The 19179-nt window shown below is 53.6% G+C and overlaps 1 protein-coding gene across 4 annotated transcripts in view; it reads right to left on the reverse strand.

Annotated features, from left to right (window-relative positions):
- Positions 1-19179, reverse strand: part of NFATC2 (nuclear factor of activated T cells 2) — a 160187-nt gene that overhangs the window by 13284 nt on the left and 127724 nt on the right. The window lies entirely within an intron of this gene.

Consider the following 19179-nt stretch of genomic DNA (forward strand, 5'->3'; position numbering starts at 1 on the left):
TCCGGTCGTTCGGGTCAATCTCGGTCACAGCCCACATCCTCTCCAGATGCAGATGCTCCTGGATCTGCCCTCAAAGTCTACCCAAAACTAACAGCCTCCCCCACCTCTCGTCTGGCCCCCAGCACTGGCCCTCCCCCGTCTCCGTGCCTCTGTTCGGGATTCCTGGTCCTTCCCCCAACCCAGCTGGTCCTCTTGGCATTTAAGGCACAACGTATGGCCTTGGTGGTTGCTCCTGGGAAGAAATGGCTCCAAGGTGCTAACATGGCCTAGATGTTTGCACTCGACCCACCAAGTCAAGTGGGCTTCCCTGAAGGCCCAGCAGTAAAGAATCCGCCTGCCAATGCAGGAGACACGGGTTTGATCCCTGGGTCGGGAAGATTCCTGGAGAAGGAAACGGCAACCCACTTCAGTATCCTTGCCTGCGAAATCCCATGGACAGAGGGGCCTGGTGAGCTACAGTCCACGGGGTCACAAAAGAGTCGGACACGACTTAGCGACTGAACAACAGCAACCGTTCAAGCTGCACTTAGTGGGGACCGGTACCACGTACGTGTCCAAGGTCACACCCTTGGAGCCGCACTTTTGAATCAAGGTGAAACCCCCGCACCAGCAGCGGGTCCCCCAGGAGCCCAGGGCTGCTCCAGCTCCATGCCCCTCCCCCTGTCCAGAGTTCAGAGAGTTCATAAAACATCACACTGATCGGCTCGATTGCAGACTTTTGAGGTGCAGCTTCCGGTTCAGTTACGAATTTTCACCTTAGATCGTCCACTGCCTGGTGGAAGGCAGGCACCAGGAGCCAGAGGTGGGGCCTGTTTCAACTCAGCCCAGACCTTGACCACAGCCCTCCCACTCTGCAGGGGGCTGCCCATGCCCCTTACTTCCTCCTCAGTTATCTCTGGGGGCTGGGACTCTGCTGGCCACTTCTCAGGTCACGTTACTGAGGCGGAGAAGGATGGAGGGGGCCATCCAGGAACTGTCCTGGCTCCGCGGGTGCTAGTCCTAGATCAGGACTTCTCACACGTGTGAGATCATCGAGCTGCCCTGGGGATGGGTGATAATGCAGTTTTGCAGCAGCACGGCACGAGAGCACTCAGGCAACGTGATGTGAAGCCCACAGCCTCTGCCTGGGCCTCCGTTTCCCACACAGCGGGGATCAGGACGCCTCCTTGGAGACACTGCTGGGAGACGGAGCTGCCTTAGTCACAGGCAGATGTTCATCAGCTCAGCCACACAGACAGTAAAGAAGAAAGACGGAAGGATGAGAAAAAGCTGTAAGGGAGACAGGTTAGCCCATTCCGTCCTCCCCAGTAACCAAGAACACAGCTCTGTTTCCCTACATGGCTAAAGACGAAGTCCAGCCATTGGTCAGCTGTTAGTAACGTGGACACGGAGAGAGAAGGCAGCATTTAGAGTTACGACACGCTCCCTCAGCGACACCTGGAAACCCGCCCAAAGGCAGGGAAAGAGGCCGCTGGTCCCCAGTCGCTGCCCCTCTTTTGCGGTCTTCTATGAGGCTACCACTGAGGACCAATACAGTGATGGGCATTTTTCCAGTCCTTGGCATAAATCAGTGAACGGTCCTGCTAGTCTCGTGGATTTAGGATATGGATTAGGAATGGTTCATTGATTATCAGAGATAATTAACATGAAAGTGCAGGGTGTCAGCAGATAAAACACAAACTCCCTCTGTCACCGGGCAAGTTCTACACCAAGCTCCCAGCCTCCTGAGAGCACAGCACACGTCTGAAGGGGATGGCGTTCAGTGGGAAGGCCTCTGTACCTCTGTGTCAGAGGAGGCAGGCTGCTCTTGGTGGGGGCTGAGTCACTTAAGTCATTTCCAACTCTTTGTGACCCCAGGGACTGTAGCCCTCCAGGCTCCTCTCTCCAGGGAATTTCCCAGGCAAGAATACTGGAGTGGTTGATACTTCCTTCTCCAGGACTCTTTCCAACCCAGGGATTGAAGCTGTGTCTTCTGCATTGGTGGGCAGGTTCTCTATCACTGAGCCACCAGGGAAGCCCAGACTGGTCCTGGTGGTGGTTTAGTCATTAAGTCGTATCCGAGTCTGCGACCCCATGGACTGTGGCCTGCCAGGCTCCTCTGCATGGGGCTCTCGAGGCAGACTGGTCTTGGGAACGTTCAGTTTAATGATTTTATAACGGAAAGTCCGGGGTCCCTCCCAACCAGTACAGAATGCGATACTGTTTTCTCCATCCCCGCTTTTTCCATGATTACACACCAACTTACCATCTAGGGAGAAACTTTCTCTAAGCTAGAGAAACTCAGCCTCTCTCTAAGCTACGCAGCCCTACCAGGGAGGCACCAACCAAGTGTATCAACTGAGACCTGAGCTGAGCTGAGCTCTTCTGCCCCGTCCTTTCCTCCAATTCAGCAGAATTTCTTCCGATTACACGCAGCTAAGAGGCACCTCTCCTATCAAGCAACCGCACGGCTTCTAAGGTAGCAACCACAGGCAGGAAAGCATTCTGAACAAACCACGCTCGCCTCCTCATCCCCTGCCACTTCATCATGGCCTTGGCCCCAGAGCTCTGCCGAGCGGCATCAGCCACAAAGCATGCATTGCACCGTGAGCCGTTGCCTTTAAAACAAAAACAAAACAGAAGCAAAAGAGAAGCACTCGTTACTCCAACCAGCTGAGATTTGGGAGAGAGTGACCCAAACCCACAGCTCAGTCTGCAACCACAAATGAGATGATAAAATAAATACCTAATTGTTTGGAAAGCCAGCTTTGTCTTTGGAGGTCAGAGGGATTAGCCAAGCATTTCTGTGAGGATGTGTGTCCTTAGCCTTGCCTGTGTGGGGGAGGGGACTGAGGCGGGTCAGACAGGCCAGGTGGGTGAGCAGGGGAGCGCGGGGCAACAAGAGGCCGCTCCGTCCTGAGCTCCGTTCCTCGTGTCACGAGCGCACAGAAGTCCCTCGAGGCCTCTGAGAAGAAGTCCAGGCCTGCCTCATGCCACCTTTCCTTCGAAAACCAGCATGGCTCCTGCTGCTTAGAAAGGACTCACTGGCTATTTGCTGACTCACCCTGTCTCATCTCCACCTTATCCTTCCATCAGTTCACCTTCCAGACCGTTCTGTGTCCTGCCACGTGTCATGACCCGCTGACCACACAGCCCACTCCCCACCCCCCAACAAGAAGGACACCCTTACATTTATCCATGTGTTTCCAGAGCCCGACCTAAGCCCATCTGCCCAGGGAGGCATCCTGGCCACTTCATGCTCCATCAGGCTTAGGTGTTTGATCCTGAAATTGGCCCCCGAAAGTTTTCAGCCACATCTGTCTCCCTCTCAAGGCCCTCAGCCCAGTTTGGTGTAAGAACTGATGGACCTCACTGTCCGTCCAGCGAGTGCTGTCTCCCATGCACCTGGCGAGCCCACACCGTGGAGCCCCCCTGACAGCCTGCCAGCCACCCACCTGGGGAGGTGGGGGAGGAGGGGGACGAGGAGGAGGGGGAGGGGGGGGAGGGGAGGAGGAGGAGGGTGGGCGGGGCCAAGGAGCTGGGTGACCCCGAGGTACACCTGGGCCCCGGGCTCCCCAGCCACCCTGTGCAGGCCAAGAAGCCACTGGCTGCCTGGACCAAGCAGGGACCAGACCCTAAACTTTTCCCAGCGAGAGTCACAGCCCCGGGCCTGGCATGGACGGCTCGCACCTCACAGAGCACTTGGAGTGCCCGGCGAGGACTGTGTGTGTGACATCAGCCCAGGTGTCCCTCAGATACCGTAACTCTCCCAGGACACATGAGTAGAACCCTAACTCCTGACTCAGGCCCCTCGATCAAACCTTCACCTTGCTTGGGGCAGCACAGTTCATGCTGGGGACCCAACTGTGTCCCCCAGCTTGCCATGTGGAAGCCCGGACCCCCAGTGCAATGATGTTTGGAGGTGGGCCTTTCCAGTCTCTGGAATTCTGTTACGACAGCTGCTCCGCCCAAGACTGCCACTCTGATATCTCTGCATGCGCCCCCATGGCAGGCGTCTGCCAGCATGGCACCCGGGGTCACGGTCAGGGCAAGTGAGCTCACGGGTGTGAGCAAGAAGCAGGCGCTGTGGGGCCCCGGCATGCTCCCCAGCGCCACACACACCCGTGTGCCACGTGGCTCTGCCCCAGCGAAGCCGCCTCTCTCTGCCATGCACCCGGCCTCTCTGCACACAGCCAGCCTCAACTGCGGCCCGGTTCCTCTGGCCAACAGCCCCCTTCCCCTCCCACCCTGACCTCACCGGTGTGGCCTGTCTGTGTCTGGGGTCATACATGTTGAGGGTGGTGACCGTGGCCGGCCGGGTGCAGAGGCTGAGTGCTGTGGGGAGGGACCTACACTCCGGGCAGAGCCACAGGGAAGCACGCAGCGGGCAGCCAGGCTGCGGGGTCCAAGTCCAGCCGGCCCGGCCCTGCCACGGACTTGAGGCAAGCCTTGACCCACTCTGCACCTGCCCTGCAGAAAGTGGGCGATGCTGGTTCTTAACCTGGGAGGGTACCAGTTTTGGAGGGAATTAACGAGTTGACACAGGTGCTGTAGACAGCATCCAGCATGTGGCAAGCGCCCCCCACACACATTCACCATGGAATGGGGGCCAGTCGTTTCACTTCTTGGACCTCAGTTTCTTCATCTGTGAAATGGGTGTCTCTTAGAAAGACGTTGGCCAATGCGTACAGTCGGAACGATGCAAGTTAGCAGGAAACCCCATGTTGGCCTCCGTTCCCACTAACATGGTTAGCGTGTACTAGTCTACCTCACAGAAAACACTTGGTTAACAGATTGAAGTGATGGGTGACCAGGCCACCTTCTCTCACCAAAGCACTTTCACCCTGGAAGCTGCTTCTGAGTTTGCAGCGTGGGTGGGTCTGAGGTCAGCCGGGCCCCCAGAGGTGCATTTTCACATCCTGCCGACAGGGCCCTCCTGCCCCCACCCAGGCCACCCTCCACCGTGCGCCGGCTGCACTGGGCCAGCAGCACGCACAGTGGCCTCTGAGTCACCAACCTTCTGCAAGCCAGAGGCCCCGGAAGCCAAGCCCCCCAGCAGCCCCAGCGTCTCACCAGCAAGACCGCAGGACCTACAAGAAAAGTGCTCCACCTCGTCCCAAACTGTCCTCAGCTCTCGGGATGAGTAAACACAGTGTTTCTGAGGCTCCGGTTTCTAGCAAGAAGCTGAGGTGCTAACTGGGAGGAGGGCAGGTCGGTGGCTGGCAGCCAAAAAGGTGCCAAGCACTGAGTGGGGGGAGGTGCCCTGTGCTGAGCCAGCCTCCGGGGACATGTGCCAGTGTTCACAGAAGCTTAGCACTAGCTGGGCCAGAGTGAAGCCCACCTCTCCCTTGCACACGGTTACCATGGTGACGGCTCCTGATTGGTGGGGAGGGCTCCATGGCTCAGGCTAGAAGGACCATGTATCTTGAAGCTCAGGACATGGTAACATTAGCCCCTCGCTGGGTTGTCATCACCCCGTGAGAGCAGGCACCTTGTCTCTCACTCACTGCTGTAACCCCAGCACCAAGGACAGAGCCCGGCACACAGCAGGTGCTCAGTAAATGTTCATGGAGAGACAGCTGAGTCAGTGAATGAGACACAAACTCCTGATTGTTTCAGATTTAACCAGAATTTTCCCAGTTAATTCTGGTTTTTGATGGCCTCCAGAGGCTGGTCTGAAACCCCAGTTAATAGGAAGGTTGTAGGTCAGCTGTTCTGTTAGTTGCAGATGAAACCTTCTGAAGTGAGAGATGGCAGGACTTGCCTGGTGGTCCAGTGGTTAAGAATTTGCCTTTCAACACAGGGGAGTAGAATGATAATTTTATGCAGAATAATAATTACCATTATTTTTTAAATTTATATCACACTTTCTACACAGCACTCCACATATAATTATTTAATTCTAATTAAACAGACGGGGGAGATGCCCTCGGTCTGCTCTGGTAATCCTACAGAGCAGATATTAACTGTCCCCATTTCACAGGTGATGAAACTGAGGCACAGACAGATTAAGGGTCATACACAACTTACATAGATGCTAAGTCACAGAGTCAGAATTTAAACCTATCCAGTGTGCGTCAAGCTGCTGGAGATAGGAATTCTTTCATGATTATCATCTGGCAGTCCGAACTTGCTTCTTTGAATGCACCTCTGAGCAGAGTCTGGTCCTTGGGAGACCCCAACTTTTATCAGGGTTACACAGTAGAAGTCAGCCATCTAGTATTCAAGGAAAACTGAGAGTGCACTAACATAGCATGTTTACTGTAGCTAATCTAGGGGAGGAGCTTTAATACGCAAAGAGTGGCTTGGCCCCTTTGGGGCCACAAGGCCAAGCCTGGGGTACAAATCTAAAAGGTGAGATGGTGCTGGATATTCCTGAGACTTAATGTACAGCCAAGGCCTGGGGTTCGAGACATGGCAGGACTTGCCTGGTGGTCCAGCGGTTAAGAATCTGCCTTCCAAGGCAGGGGACGCAAGTTCGACCTCTGGTCGAGGAACTAAGATCCCACGTGCCGTGGGGCAGCTAAGCCAGTGTATCGCAACTACTGAGCCCACGCGGTCTAGAGCCCACACCCCACAGGAGACACACACACACCACAGTGAAGAATCCGCGCAGCCAAAACAGAGACAGATGGCAGCTACCCAGGTGCGACTAGGGCCGTCCCCGCTCGCTTCTGTTGGCAATAATCTCCAGCAGAAGAGGGAAGCTGAAGCCCGCTCCCTACAGACCCACACCCAGCCTGTGTGTCCAGACCTGGGAGGGCCTGTGCCCACCCGTGGTGTCGCTCTGGCTCTGGCGGCACAGGAGGCACCCTCTCTCCATCTTAGCCTCCCAGGCAGGGGCCCGTCTAATGGGGAGATCCGGGCGATCCCAGAAGGTGACATAGGTGAGTGGCTGCCCGGCTGCAACTCTCCACAGCTGGACACCCACTGGCCTTCCGTAAGAATCCCATTTGGATGAACTCTCACTAGCCAGCACCAACCCCTGCTGTGACCCACAGATCCCACTTGGCCTCGCCAAAGGCTGTCCCTTTAGGATCGAAGCTGACGCACTTCTCTTCCTCACTGTCCTCGGCGCCGCCTCCCAGCCTGCCTTCTACACTCCAGATGCACCAAGCATACTCCTGCCCCAGGGCCCTTGCACTTGCTGTTCCCACTCCAGGGGTGCTCTTCCCTTAGAGAGCTGCAGGCGTCCCTGAGCAGGATCTCTGCTCGTGTCAGCTCTGGGATGCTCCCCTTCTGGAACAGTAGCCCCCGCCACCACTCTCCATGCCCCTCGGCCCTACCTTACCTCTCGACAGAGCACTTGTTCTGCCTGGTGTTACCATGAGACCATGAGCTCAAGGAGAGCAGTATGTGTTCCCTGCAGAATCCCCAGCAACGAACAATAAATAGCTGTCGGATGAATGGCCAAGCAAGAGAAGGAACAAACGAATGGACACACTGTGGCTTTTGAGCACTGGCGACCCAGTGTGGACTCCATCGTGGTCGAACATGGGGTGCTGTGATACCCGTCTCTGCAGAGCAGGTGCCGAGAGAAGGAATCATGTTTTGCTGTCCTAGGGGAAATCCAGGGGCTCTGAGCTGTGGGCCGTGCTCTCTGTCCCCCATGGGCTCCTTATCTGACCAGTGGAGTCCTGGCTCCAGAGTCCCACATGGACCACCGCCCCCAGAGCACCTCGTACCGAGCTCAATACGCAGTCGGCATGTTAAATGGCGCAGCGAACAGGCTTAATAAGACGCGACTGTGGGACCTGGGGCCCTCAACCTTTGTTTTCCACTCGGTCCAGCTTCAAGGAGGAGAAACTGTTTCTCCATTTGTGAGCATCTCTATTCTGAGCGCATTTCATATGCCAGCTGGGATGTGGCTACAAACTGCCCACGAAAAGACCTTAGCAGGAGGCAGGTTTCTAATAGCAGCCTAGCCTCAGGAAACTGGAGACACTTAAAGATACGAGGGTCAGCTTTCCAGCCACAGCCCTCCGTCATCCCAACCCTGGGGACGTGTCCCCTGGGGCCACTGAGCTTCTAGGGGAGGACGTGGGTGTGGGGACCACAGTGATGAACTTGTGAGGTGCAGTGCAGCCCATGCGGCGGGGCCAGGGGCCAGAGTGACAGCAAGCCCCTGCGAGGGGGGTGCGCACTTTACTACAGAGGCCCTTGAGCAGGCCTGAGAAGGACCCCATAAACACCAATCCTGTACAGCGTCCACTGTCCCCAAGTTGAACGAAGGATTCGATGATCTAAAGTTGACATCAGAATTCAGCGCCATTGTGTCAAGCCTGACAAGCTGGCCTCTTAACGTGTCTGCAGAAAAGCCAAAAGACACTTACTGGAGAACTAAACCTACCAGAAATCAAGAATATCCGCAAGGCGGCCGATTAAGAACTGTCACTGGGACAAACTCTGTGGAGCAAAGCTGAGACCAGGAAGGCGCCTGCACTCACGTGAAAACGCTGACGGGCTGCAGGCCCGCAGGGAAAGGACGGACTTCTCAACGGATGAGCTGGGACCACCCCTCGTCCACATGGAAAGCGAGGAAATGAGAACCTTACTCTGTTTTGGACACGACAGTCGAATTCGGGTGGATTACAAACTTAGGTGTGAAAGGTAAGACCGTGATGTAAGTGGAAGACAATACGGGAGAAGCGTCACTGTCTGTCGTCCGGGGAGAATCCTAGACTGGTTCTTCCGGCTCGAGGAGCTTCACAGCCACTGGCAGGCTGGTAAAAGCGCTGACTGCTGGGCCCAACCCGCGTGTTTCTGATTCAGCAGGTCTGGGGTGGGCGGGGCCCAAGAATTTGCACTCTGACACGAGTCACACAGATGCTGTGGGTCCCATGACACATTTTCGGTAGCACCGTCCCAGACGATGCTCAGAAAGTGCAAACCTTTTCAAAGATAAACGTTAACTGTTACAAGTTGCTGTTTGTGGAGAGACAGCATCTCGCCCACACGAGTTGTGCAAACACTCGCGTAATCGCACAGTATCAAACGGTGGGAGGATGCGGAGCCAGGGAATGACTTCTCCGAGGCTGATGGCAGAATACACTGGCACTACCGCTTCCGAAGACACTTCGGTGCTGTTGACTAACGCAGCAGAAGGGCACACCCAGCGACCAAGCAATTCCACTTGTGACTACAGCCCAACAGAAACTCTTCTGTGTGCAGAGAAGGGACATTCTGGAAAGCACGGTCTCTACCAGCACAGGGGTCAAAGAAACCGGAAATGACCGAATGTCCACAATCCACGCAGTGGACTGATGAGCTCGACAAGGGACTACGACACGGCAGAGAAGAGGAAGAAGAGCAGCAACGAACACGACAGCCTGTGAGTGCCACGGGCGTCGTGCTGAAGGAAAAGGCGAGGTGCAGAAAACCAGTTAGAGCAGGACCTCGTTCATGTAAAGTTCTCGAGCATTCAGGACTCGGGCAGCCCAACATTTTGCTCAGAGAGTCAAACAAGTGGTGAAATTATTTTTTTTTAAAGCAAACAGACAAACACAAAATTGAGTGAGGATAGCAGTAAGTCTAAGGTGGTAGGAAAGAAAAAATACATTCAAAATTCTGTGCTCCAGGAGCTCAACCCGGTGCTGTGTGACCACCCAGGACAAGGCGCGTGGGGGGAGTTAAAGAGGGACGGGACACACGTGTGCTTACGGCTGATTCACACTGTTGTCTGGCAGAAGCCAACATGATATTGTAAAGCAATTATCCTCCAATTCAAAATTTAAAAAAAAAAATAGTGAAAAAAATTCTGTGCTCAATCCAGGCTTGGAGCATCATGGATATGACCACTGCAGAAGAGAGACAGCAGACCCAAGCACCTCTGATGGAGGAGCACACGACTGAGGAGGAGCCTCGCCCAAAGCGTCAAACCCAACCGGATCCAGTGCTCGTTTCACTACTGACTTACAGGAAATGCTGAGGACGGAGCAACAGTGATCGATGGCACCGAGGAGCTGCAGCCAGCAAAGCCCAGGCTACATGCAAGCCACCTGTCTCTCCAAAGCAAGGACAGCACAGGGAGAAGATGAGGGGCGCCCGGACAGGCGAAAGAAACGGAAAAACCCATTTCAACAGTCGAGACAAACCGTGGGGAAAGGGCGTTTATGAGGCAGCCGAGAACCTGAGCACTGAGTCTGATAGTGAAGAGTTTAACATACTATATATAGAAAATGGGTTTCCCAGGTGGCACAGTGGTAGAGAATCCACCTGCCAGTGTAGGAGACTCGGATTCCATCCCTGGGTCAGGAAGATCCCCAAACGGCAACCCACTCCAGTGTTCTTGCCTGGGGAATCCCATGGACGGAGGAGCCTGGTGGGCTACAGTCCACAGGTCGCAAAGAGTTGGACGCGACTGAGTACACACACACACACACAGACGTATATATAAAATAGAATATCTGTGTGTGTAATTAAATCACTTTGTTGTATAGCTGCAGCTAACACAACATTGTAAATGAACGATACAATTTAAAAAGTTTTTAATAAAAAAATTAGCCAAAAAAAGAGGTTCACTGTTGAGAATGAAAATCAGAGAAAAGTTCTTTTTAGAAGACTTCTCTTGTAGAGAAACAGAACTGAAAGATTTGCAAATACAAAATGTTTTTAGATGGCAGAAGAGTACAAAGACAATGATAATGCTCTTTTTCTTTACACTTGGGGTAGGTACACAGTATTCATTTGTATTATTTTTTATATCTTACGTGTATTTAATGAAGGCCGTCTGGCATTTAAAGGAAAGAAGGGAGAGAGGGAGAGAGAAGGACGGGAGAAGAGAGGAGGTGGGAGATGTGCAGACGAGGAGGAGGAGGAGGTGGGAATGGGGATGGAGCGAACCAAGAAGGAAGACGAGACGAGGCAGACCACCTTGTGCCTCCGACCCAAGAACCAGCCCGGGGAACAGCGGCAGCATGCCCGTGGGGGAGCAGGCGAGGGGGCCTCTGGCACACAGGGCACAAGAGAAGCTCACCTCCTCTGAGAGGCCCTCCCAGACGACCCTGTCTGAAGTCTCCTCTCTCAGCGTCTGCGTCTCTCCTTCAAAGCGTGTCTCACCATCAGAAACACGTTTCTGTCGTATTTATCATGTCTTCCCTGTTAGACTGTAAGATTCATCGGGCAGGGGCTGCCCCTCAATCACCCGGCACCTGGCACCTGACCCGGCTGCCTCAGCTGTCGAGAAGTCGATCTGTAAGCTGGCACCTTCTGAGCGCTTGCCCGGTGCCGGGTCCTGGCCTAGGGAATCTACATGCATTAACCAGCAGGCATTCACAAGGCTCCCTGAGTAAGTGGTATTGTTATTCTTCCCATTTTGCAGTTCAGTAAACCAAGAACTCAGCTGAGGGGGCCTTGCTCGGCCCACAGGTGGCCGAGCCAGGACTTAAATGCAGGCAGGAGTCCAGGGCGCAGGCTTGGAACCGCTCTGCTCTGCCTTCCCGCCTCGCCAGTAAACGTTGGTTTAATGGTAAAGACAGAGGCTTTCTGTTCAGACCTGAAATGGCCAGAGTTAACCGTTGAGGTCCAGGGAGGCCCTGGCTGGATCAGCTCGGTTCTCCTGCAGCCCACTGCAGACCTTGTCCTCTGCAGGCCTGATTTTGGACGTGCGCACAGGCATCTACACCACGTGTGCCCGCGTTACAAACCACAACGCAAGTCACCAAATCGGTGCCCTCGGATGTGTTCTCTGCAAAGCGCAGGAGGTGCTCAGCAAAAGCTGGAGGAGAACTGACTGTGTTTCAAGAATTGAGGCCAGAATGCCAAACCTTCCAGCGCAGAAACTGGAGGTGCCAGTGTCCACGTGGAAACATCCCATCCTCTTTCTCCCCGAGATCCGTCGGCCTGAATGAGCCCCCATGGGAATTCGGGGCATTGTCTGCCAGTCACCCCTATGTGAGCACTTCCTTCCTGCCTCCCTACCATCAGCCAAACAGACGGGCCCCTGAAAGTCCAGCAGATCCCTCAAGGCAGCCAGTACCTCAGTACCCCAGGGCTGCAATTTAGAGTTTGGATTTAGGAAACTTCCCAGAGTGGTGCCAGCCATGGCCAGGTGCCCCCCACGGCCTGCACTCTGACATCAGACAGCTAGGGGCTGGGGTGGGGGAAGGGCCGGGGCCCAAAGGGGTGGCACCAGGGGACGGGGCTGAAGTCCTTCCCCAGACCCTTCCCCCTCCTCAGAGGAGAACAGGAAGCCGGCGGGCAGAAGGGCGGGTATCCTCTTCTCTGAAAGGGGCCGAGGCTGAGTGGGAAAAGGGGTTTCTGGGCTGAGGCGTGAATTTCTCAGAAGCCTGGCAGCCTGGAAAACACAGGGCTGGTTTCTGTCTTCCGCCCCCAGAAACGCCTGGAGCCCCAGAGGGGAGGGAGGGCCCAACCAGGCCTGGGTGCAAACACGGCGCTGCTCATAGAGGGAAGGCCCGCGCCAGCTCGGATGCCCACTGCGGGGCGTCCCCAGGGGACGCGCCTCCAGGAGGACGGGGCGCTGGAAGGCGGCAGTCAGAATCGGGGCACCAGAGGCAGCAGGGCCACCTCTTGGCATAAGAAGGGGGAGCAAGCCTGTGGGTGTCTCTGCAAAAAGGGCACCCTGGCTGAGCTCCGTAGGCTCCCACGCAGACAGGGGGCAGGTCGAAGCTGTGCCGACCCGGCAGAGAACAGCTGCCCGGCCCTGCGGCGGCCTGCTCCTGCAATTGCACAATCGTTTCCATGGCGCTCGGCTTTGCTGTCACAACAGCCCCGGGATGGCCCAGCGCTGGGCAGCGCTGCCGGCTGGAGGCGAGCAGTGGATTTCCTCGTGGGCCCGGAAGCCAGCACATTTTTGAAGGCCTGCCCCGGCCCACTCTCTGGACTCAGCCTCTGTCAGGTCCACGGGGCGGTCGGGGGCATGGAGAGCATGGCATCGAGGAGGGGCCAGGGGGCCTGCGGGAGCCCCCATGTGGTCCCCACAGGGATGGGAACCCACACTGCCTCTCCACCAAGGGCCAGTGGGACACTCAAGGGCCCCAAACTCCAAGCTGGCCTTATGATGCCAAGCGAGTAAGATGTCCCCACTGCTCACAGGAAATATAAGTAGTGCTGTAAAGGTGGAAGGTGGGTGCGTGCTAGGTCACTTCGGTCGTGTCTGACTCTGTGACCCCATGACTGTGGCCTGCCAGGCTCCTCTGTCCTTGGGGATTCTCCAGGCAAGGATACTGGAGTGGGTTGCCATGCCTGCCTCCAGGGGATCTTCCTGACCCAGGGATCGAACCCGTGTTTCACGTCTCCTGTGTGGGCAGGGGGGCTTCTTTACCACTAGAGCCACCTGGGAAGGTGACTGCCTGACACCTTAGGTTTACAGACATTTGATTAAACATCTGCTACTTCAATTCTGTGGTTCTGCCCGCTACGTCTCAAACTTTTTTAATGGCCTTTTGCAAAGCTCACAGCCCTTGGTTCCAAAGCTGTAGTGCTAAGACCTGATTCTAGGACCTGGAGCACAGGTCGTCTCCCCAGAGTTTACATGCTGTCACACCTCGCAAGCAGTTGCTCTGGGCTGTATTTGTGCTCCTGAACTCCCAAAGAAACGTATGGCATCTTTCTCCAAAAAAAAAAAAAACTAGATAAAGAATATCTGTATTCTTTATTCACTGTTCTTCAGTTACTCACTGGCTGTGTGATCTTGGGCCAGTTATTTAACCTCTCTGGACCTGTTTCTTCATTTATAAAACAGGAATAATTATAGTCTGTGCCTCATGAGGCTTTTGTGAAGATTAAATAAGTTAATATAACGATGTCATAGAAGAGTGCCTGGAATACAATAAGTGATATCTAAGTGTTAGCTTCTATTATTATTAAAAAGAAGCAGTACCACTGTGGTTTTATGATGAATAGTTGTAAGTCATTTAAGACCCAGGCAGGATATAATCTCCGTTACATTCTGGGATATTCATTCAGTTCCACAAACATGTGGGGAGCATCTCGCGTGCACGGAGCGCGGCTGGACTTCAGAAAAGGCTGAGGGGCTTACCTATCACGTGCAGAGTCAGCCCAAGGGCAGCAGGGGTGCAGACCAGGTAGAGACACTGGTCCTCACCACCCGGAGCCCTGAGCTGAGCGAGAGAGAAAAAACACAGAGAAACACCTGAAAGGTCTATGTAATGAACAGCACCTGCGAGGGACCAGGTGTGTCTCCAGGACTCGCACGAACAGAAAAACCCTATGGCTGCAGGGAGCAGAGAGCTTGTCAGAGTCTTGAAATGCTGGTCAGGTTTCAAAAAGCACCAGGGAGAGGAGAGGACATTCTAGGCAGAGGTGATGGCTTGGGCACGGGTTCAGAAGCAAGAGAAACTCAACACTGCGACATGTTCTCCTCCACTCAAAGCCAAGAGCGGTGGATGAGGACAGTAACACATCCAAACAGTGGGAGGTGCATCTGCAGGCATAACCGAAGCTTTCTGTTTCTATATCCCCATTTAAAATATTATTTAATAGCTTTTAGGGTCATTGCTGGGACCTGAAATGTGTCCCTTCCTTTTATCTTTTTTTTTCCTTAATTTTTTTTAAAGTAAACACATGCATACGGCAAAAAAAAAAAAAAAAAAATTCCAAACCATAAAAACTAACAGGAAAAGGTCCCTCTTCTACTCTTGTTTCCAGCCGCTCAGTACCCCAGGTGTGGCTGACTCTCATTATCAGATACTGAGGTTGCTTCTGATCCTCTGCTGGCACGAACAGGGCTGCAGTGGACCTCTCGCACCCTACATGCAGCAGGGTGTCCAGAGGGCCTGGGCCAGCATCCCTGACAGCGGGGCTCACTGTGAGGCCTGCACAGACGGCCTCAACTGCAAGTGCTGATCAGCTAGTAAAGGAGGGTTGGCACAACCCTGGACAGAGCACAATGCTGAAGCTGACAAGTGCCAGCCACGCGGCTGACCCTCCTACATGCACTTTTCATACATCACTTCATTTAAACCTGAAGTACTGCTATTACTCCCATTTTACAGATGGGGAAACTGAGGTCAAGGACATTAAGTCACTTGCCTATGGCAACATCTCAAATGCCTTAACGACAGATAGGGGAGAGGGGCCAGGAACAGAGTAGCGTCAGGTAATGAGCTCACTTGAGCATTGGCCAAGGCTGGGGTTCCTGCCGGGTGTCCACACAGCGTCCAGGAGGCAGTCAGATCCCCGGGTCTGGAGGGAAAGCTACTTTTCTGATGTCTCATCAGATACACGGAGTGAAAGGCCCAAGATCAAGGCTCCGTTCTGTTTATGAATTGAATCTAGATCACTCTCTTACACGCACGCTTCCAAGAGCTCATCCCCTGAGCCTCGAGCTTGGAGACCTGAGACCAATCACGCCCCACTCCTCAGCCTGGTCTCACAGCCCTGATTTCGGAGATAATTAGTCTCTGCCTTCCAAAGGTGCTTATTAACTGGGAGGGCTTGTTGTTACATTATAATTATTTCCTGTACTTGCCAGCCTGTCAAACATACATCCAGACTGCAACCTTCCACCTGCCAGCAGCTTCCCTTCCCTTCAGGAATCAAATCTGAACCTCTTGCTATGGCCTCGGAGGCCGTCTGAGATCTGGCCTGCCCTTAAAATCTCATCTCCTGGTCGTGAATTTCAACTATCCCAGGCCTCTCTTCTCTCCCCCACACAAACCAACACTCAGACAGGCTGTTCCCTCTGTCTGGAATTCCCTGCCGCTACCTCCTCCGTCAGGTCAAGGTCACCTCCTCAAGGAGGCTGTCCCTGATGGCTCCATCTGAAGATACACCCTCCTCTACCTTCACTTCTGAGTTTTATTCAGAGCACTGAGCCCATCTGAAATTCGTATTGGCTGTTGTTCAGTCGCTCAGTCGTGTCTGACTCTTTGCGACCCCATGGACTGCAGCACACCAGGCTCCCCTGTCCTTCACTATCTCTTGGAGCTTGCTCAAACGCATGTACATTGAGTCGGTGATGCCATCCAACCATCTCATCCTCTGTCCCTTTCTCCTCCTGCCCTCAATCCCTCCCAGCGTCAGGGTGTTTTCACATGAGTCAGCTCTCCGCATCAGGTGGCCAAAATACTGGAGTTTCGGCTTCAGCATCAGTCCTTCCAATGAACACCCAGGGCTGATATCCTTTAGAATGGACTGGTTGGATCTCCTTGCAGTCCAAGGGACTCTCGAGAGTCTTCTCCAACACCACAGTTCAAAAGCATCAATTCTCTGGCGCTCAGCTTTCTTTATGGTCCAGCTCTCACATCTGGCTTCTGATTAACATCTCCCCGAGAGACTTGGTCCCAGGAGGGCCTTTGTCTACTGCAGTCACTGTTTCAGCCCAGCTCCTGGCACAAAGCCCAGGAGACCGTGGGTGCGCAGTGAATGTCCATTCAGAGAAGGGACGATGAACGGGCAGCAGCTGCTTAAAGGTAAACCAAGAAAAGAAATGCCCCAGGGAGACGCCTCCTGGCAGCTTCCTGGGGCGGCAGCCTGCCAGCCCGCCAGCCCCACGCTAGAGGAGCCTTCCCCCGTACCTGTGGGGCACACAACACCTATAAATTGCTTTTCACACGTGCCTCGCCCAAGGCCACAAGCAAGCAAGAGGCCGCGTGGGGCTCCGAGTCAAGCTTCCTCTGGTAACAGCTACTCATCAACATCTTCTGATCCTGAAGCCACTGTCCTGGGCACTCACCAGGGGAAACACTGAACGTAGCCAAGAAGGAGGTCCCAGGGGCTTCCTACACCCCGCAGGAGCCCAGAACTCTCCAGTCTACAAAACAGAGCTTTAGAGTCAACACTCAACATTATGAAGCTATTGTTTCCAGCAGAATCAAGCACAGGACCCTTCTGACTGGTGGTTCTTAACTGGGGGCAGTTCTCCTCCCAGACAATATCTGGCAGTTACCAGAGTCACTGCTGGGTGTCCCAGCTGGGGTGTGGGGCGGGGCGGGCTGGGGTGCTACTGGCATCTGGCGAGTGGAGCCCAGGGCTGCTGCTATATGTCCTGCAGCGCACCAGGTAGGCCCCAGGACACATGAGTGGCCCCCAGTGTCAATAGCAAACTAAGAGACCTGTTCCGGGAAGAGGTAACAAATGCTTTGGGGTTTCTGGATTGAGTCTGAGGAGAAGGGCTCCCTGAATTTGAGGAGAATTAGCAATAACTGGTGGAGAAGACAGTGGCACCCCACTCCAGTACTCTTGCCTGGAAAATCCCATGGACAGAGGAGCCTGGTGGGCTGTAGTCCATGGGGTCGCGTAAAGTCGGACACGACTGTGCGACTTCACTTTCAGTTTTCACTTTCATGCACTGGAGAAGGAAATGGCAACCCACTCAGGTGTTCTTGCCTGGAGAATCCCAGGGATGGGGGAGCCTGGTTGGCTGCCGTCTATGGGGTCACACAGATTCGGACACGACTGAAGCAACTTAGCAGCAGCAGCAGCAGCAATAACTGGACTTGAGGCCTCTTCCCTCTGCTGCTGCACATTTTCTTCATAGACTATAACCACCTGACATTATTATACACAGTCAGCCATCCCCATCCATGGTTCCACAGCCATCGAGTCAACCAACCATGGACTGAAATATTTGGGGGAAAAAATTCAGATAGTTCTAAAAGCTAGGCAACTGTTTATAGAATTTACCTGGTATTAGGTATTACAATTAATCTAGAAGTGATTTAAAGCATCCGTGAGGAAATGTATAGGTTACATGCAAATACTACATCATTTTATATATGAGACTTGAGGAGCTGTGGATTTTGGTATCGGCAGTGGGGTCCTGGGACCAAGTCCCTGTAGGTACAGAGAGACAACTGCATCTTCATTTAGCTATTTGTTTGGGTTTCCTAACCGGGAGGTAAGCTTCTTGAAAGCGGGGACCTTTACTATGCACTGCTGTGTCCCCAGGAGCTAGTAACTGCACTTGGCATATAGGAAGGATTCAATACATGTTTGTGGAATAGAGAAAGGTAACTCCTATGAAGATTAAACAAAACATCCGACCTCCTTTTGTATCCTTTTTCCCGAAATCCATTCTCCCGTCTTCCACTAGCTCTGCACACGGCTGTGAGGTGCTCAGTCGTGTCCGACTCTCTGCAACCCTGTGGACTGCAGCCCACCAGCCGCCTCCGACCATGGGACTCTCCAGGCAAGAATACTGGAGTGTTTTTGTTGCTGCCATTCCCTTCTCCAGGGGACCTTTCCCACCCTGGGATCAAGCCCGGGTCTCCTGCATTGCAGGCAGACGCGTCACCCTCTGGGCCACCAGCCCCACCCTCTGCACATGGTTGTGAAGTGAAGTCGCTCAGTCGAGTCCGACTCTTTGCGACCCGGTGGACTGTAGCCTACTACGCTCCTCTGTCCATGGGATTTTCCAGGCACTAGTACTGGAGTGGATTGCCATCTCCTTCTCCAGGGGATCTTCCCGACCCAGGGATCGAAACCGGGTCTCCCGCATTGTAGACAGCCACTTTACCGTCTGAGCCACCAGGGAAGTTGGTTGGGTAAATATAAAAACTACATTTCCCAGCCTCCTTTGCAGCTCACTGTGGTCATATGACAAGGCTCTGGCCAATGAGGCATCAGATACAGGGATAAATTCAATTTCCAGGTCATGACCTTAAAGGGACGGGACATGCCTTTCTTCCCCCCTTTCCTGGACCCTCTCCTGCATGCAGGAGCCATCTTAGACAGTGCAGATGAGGGTACCCTCCTAAAAATGGCAGAGTGATAAGAAAGAGCCTAGTCTTGGCACCATGGGACCAGAATACCAGCCCTGGATTGCTCATGTCTGTACTGTTACATGAGAAAGAAATCATCCATCTAGTTTAAGCTATTGTTACTTTGGGTTTCACTTACAGAAGCCCTCTACATTCTCATCAATACATAACTTCCCCCTGCCCTGCAAACTAACTATTTAAACCACACAATGCTGCAAGGAATATCTCAGCCAGCTGGCACTCAAGAGCTATTTTATGATTTTCCCCTTCACACACGTAGGGAATACAACTCTCAGTTTACATATAGAAATCTTTCTTTCCTGATGCCTCAGAATATCTGAGCACACTGCTTCATAAGCCAGGGGGAGAAAGGAGAGGAAGTCATTATTTAGATCCATCAAATGATAAGGACAAAAGAAACAAGAAAAAGCCCATTAAAATCTTAAAACATCAATTATGTTTCAATCTATGAGTTCATAATGGTACTTTAAAAAAAAAAAGTCCTTAATTGATCACC

Source organism: Bos taurus, chromosome 13, assembly GCF_002263795.3.
Source record: "Bos taurus isolate L1 Dominette 01449 registration number 42190680 breed Hereford chromosome 13, ARS-UCD2.0, whole genome shotgun sequence".
In the NCBI taxonomy this organism is placed as follows: domain Eukaryota; kingdom Metazoa; phylum Chordata; class Mammalia; order Artiodactyla; family Bovidae; genus Bos; species Bos taurus.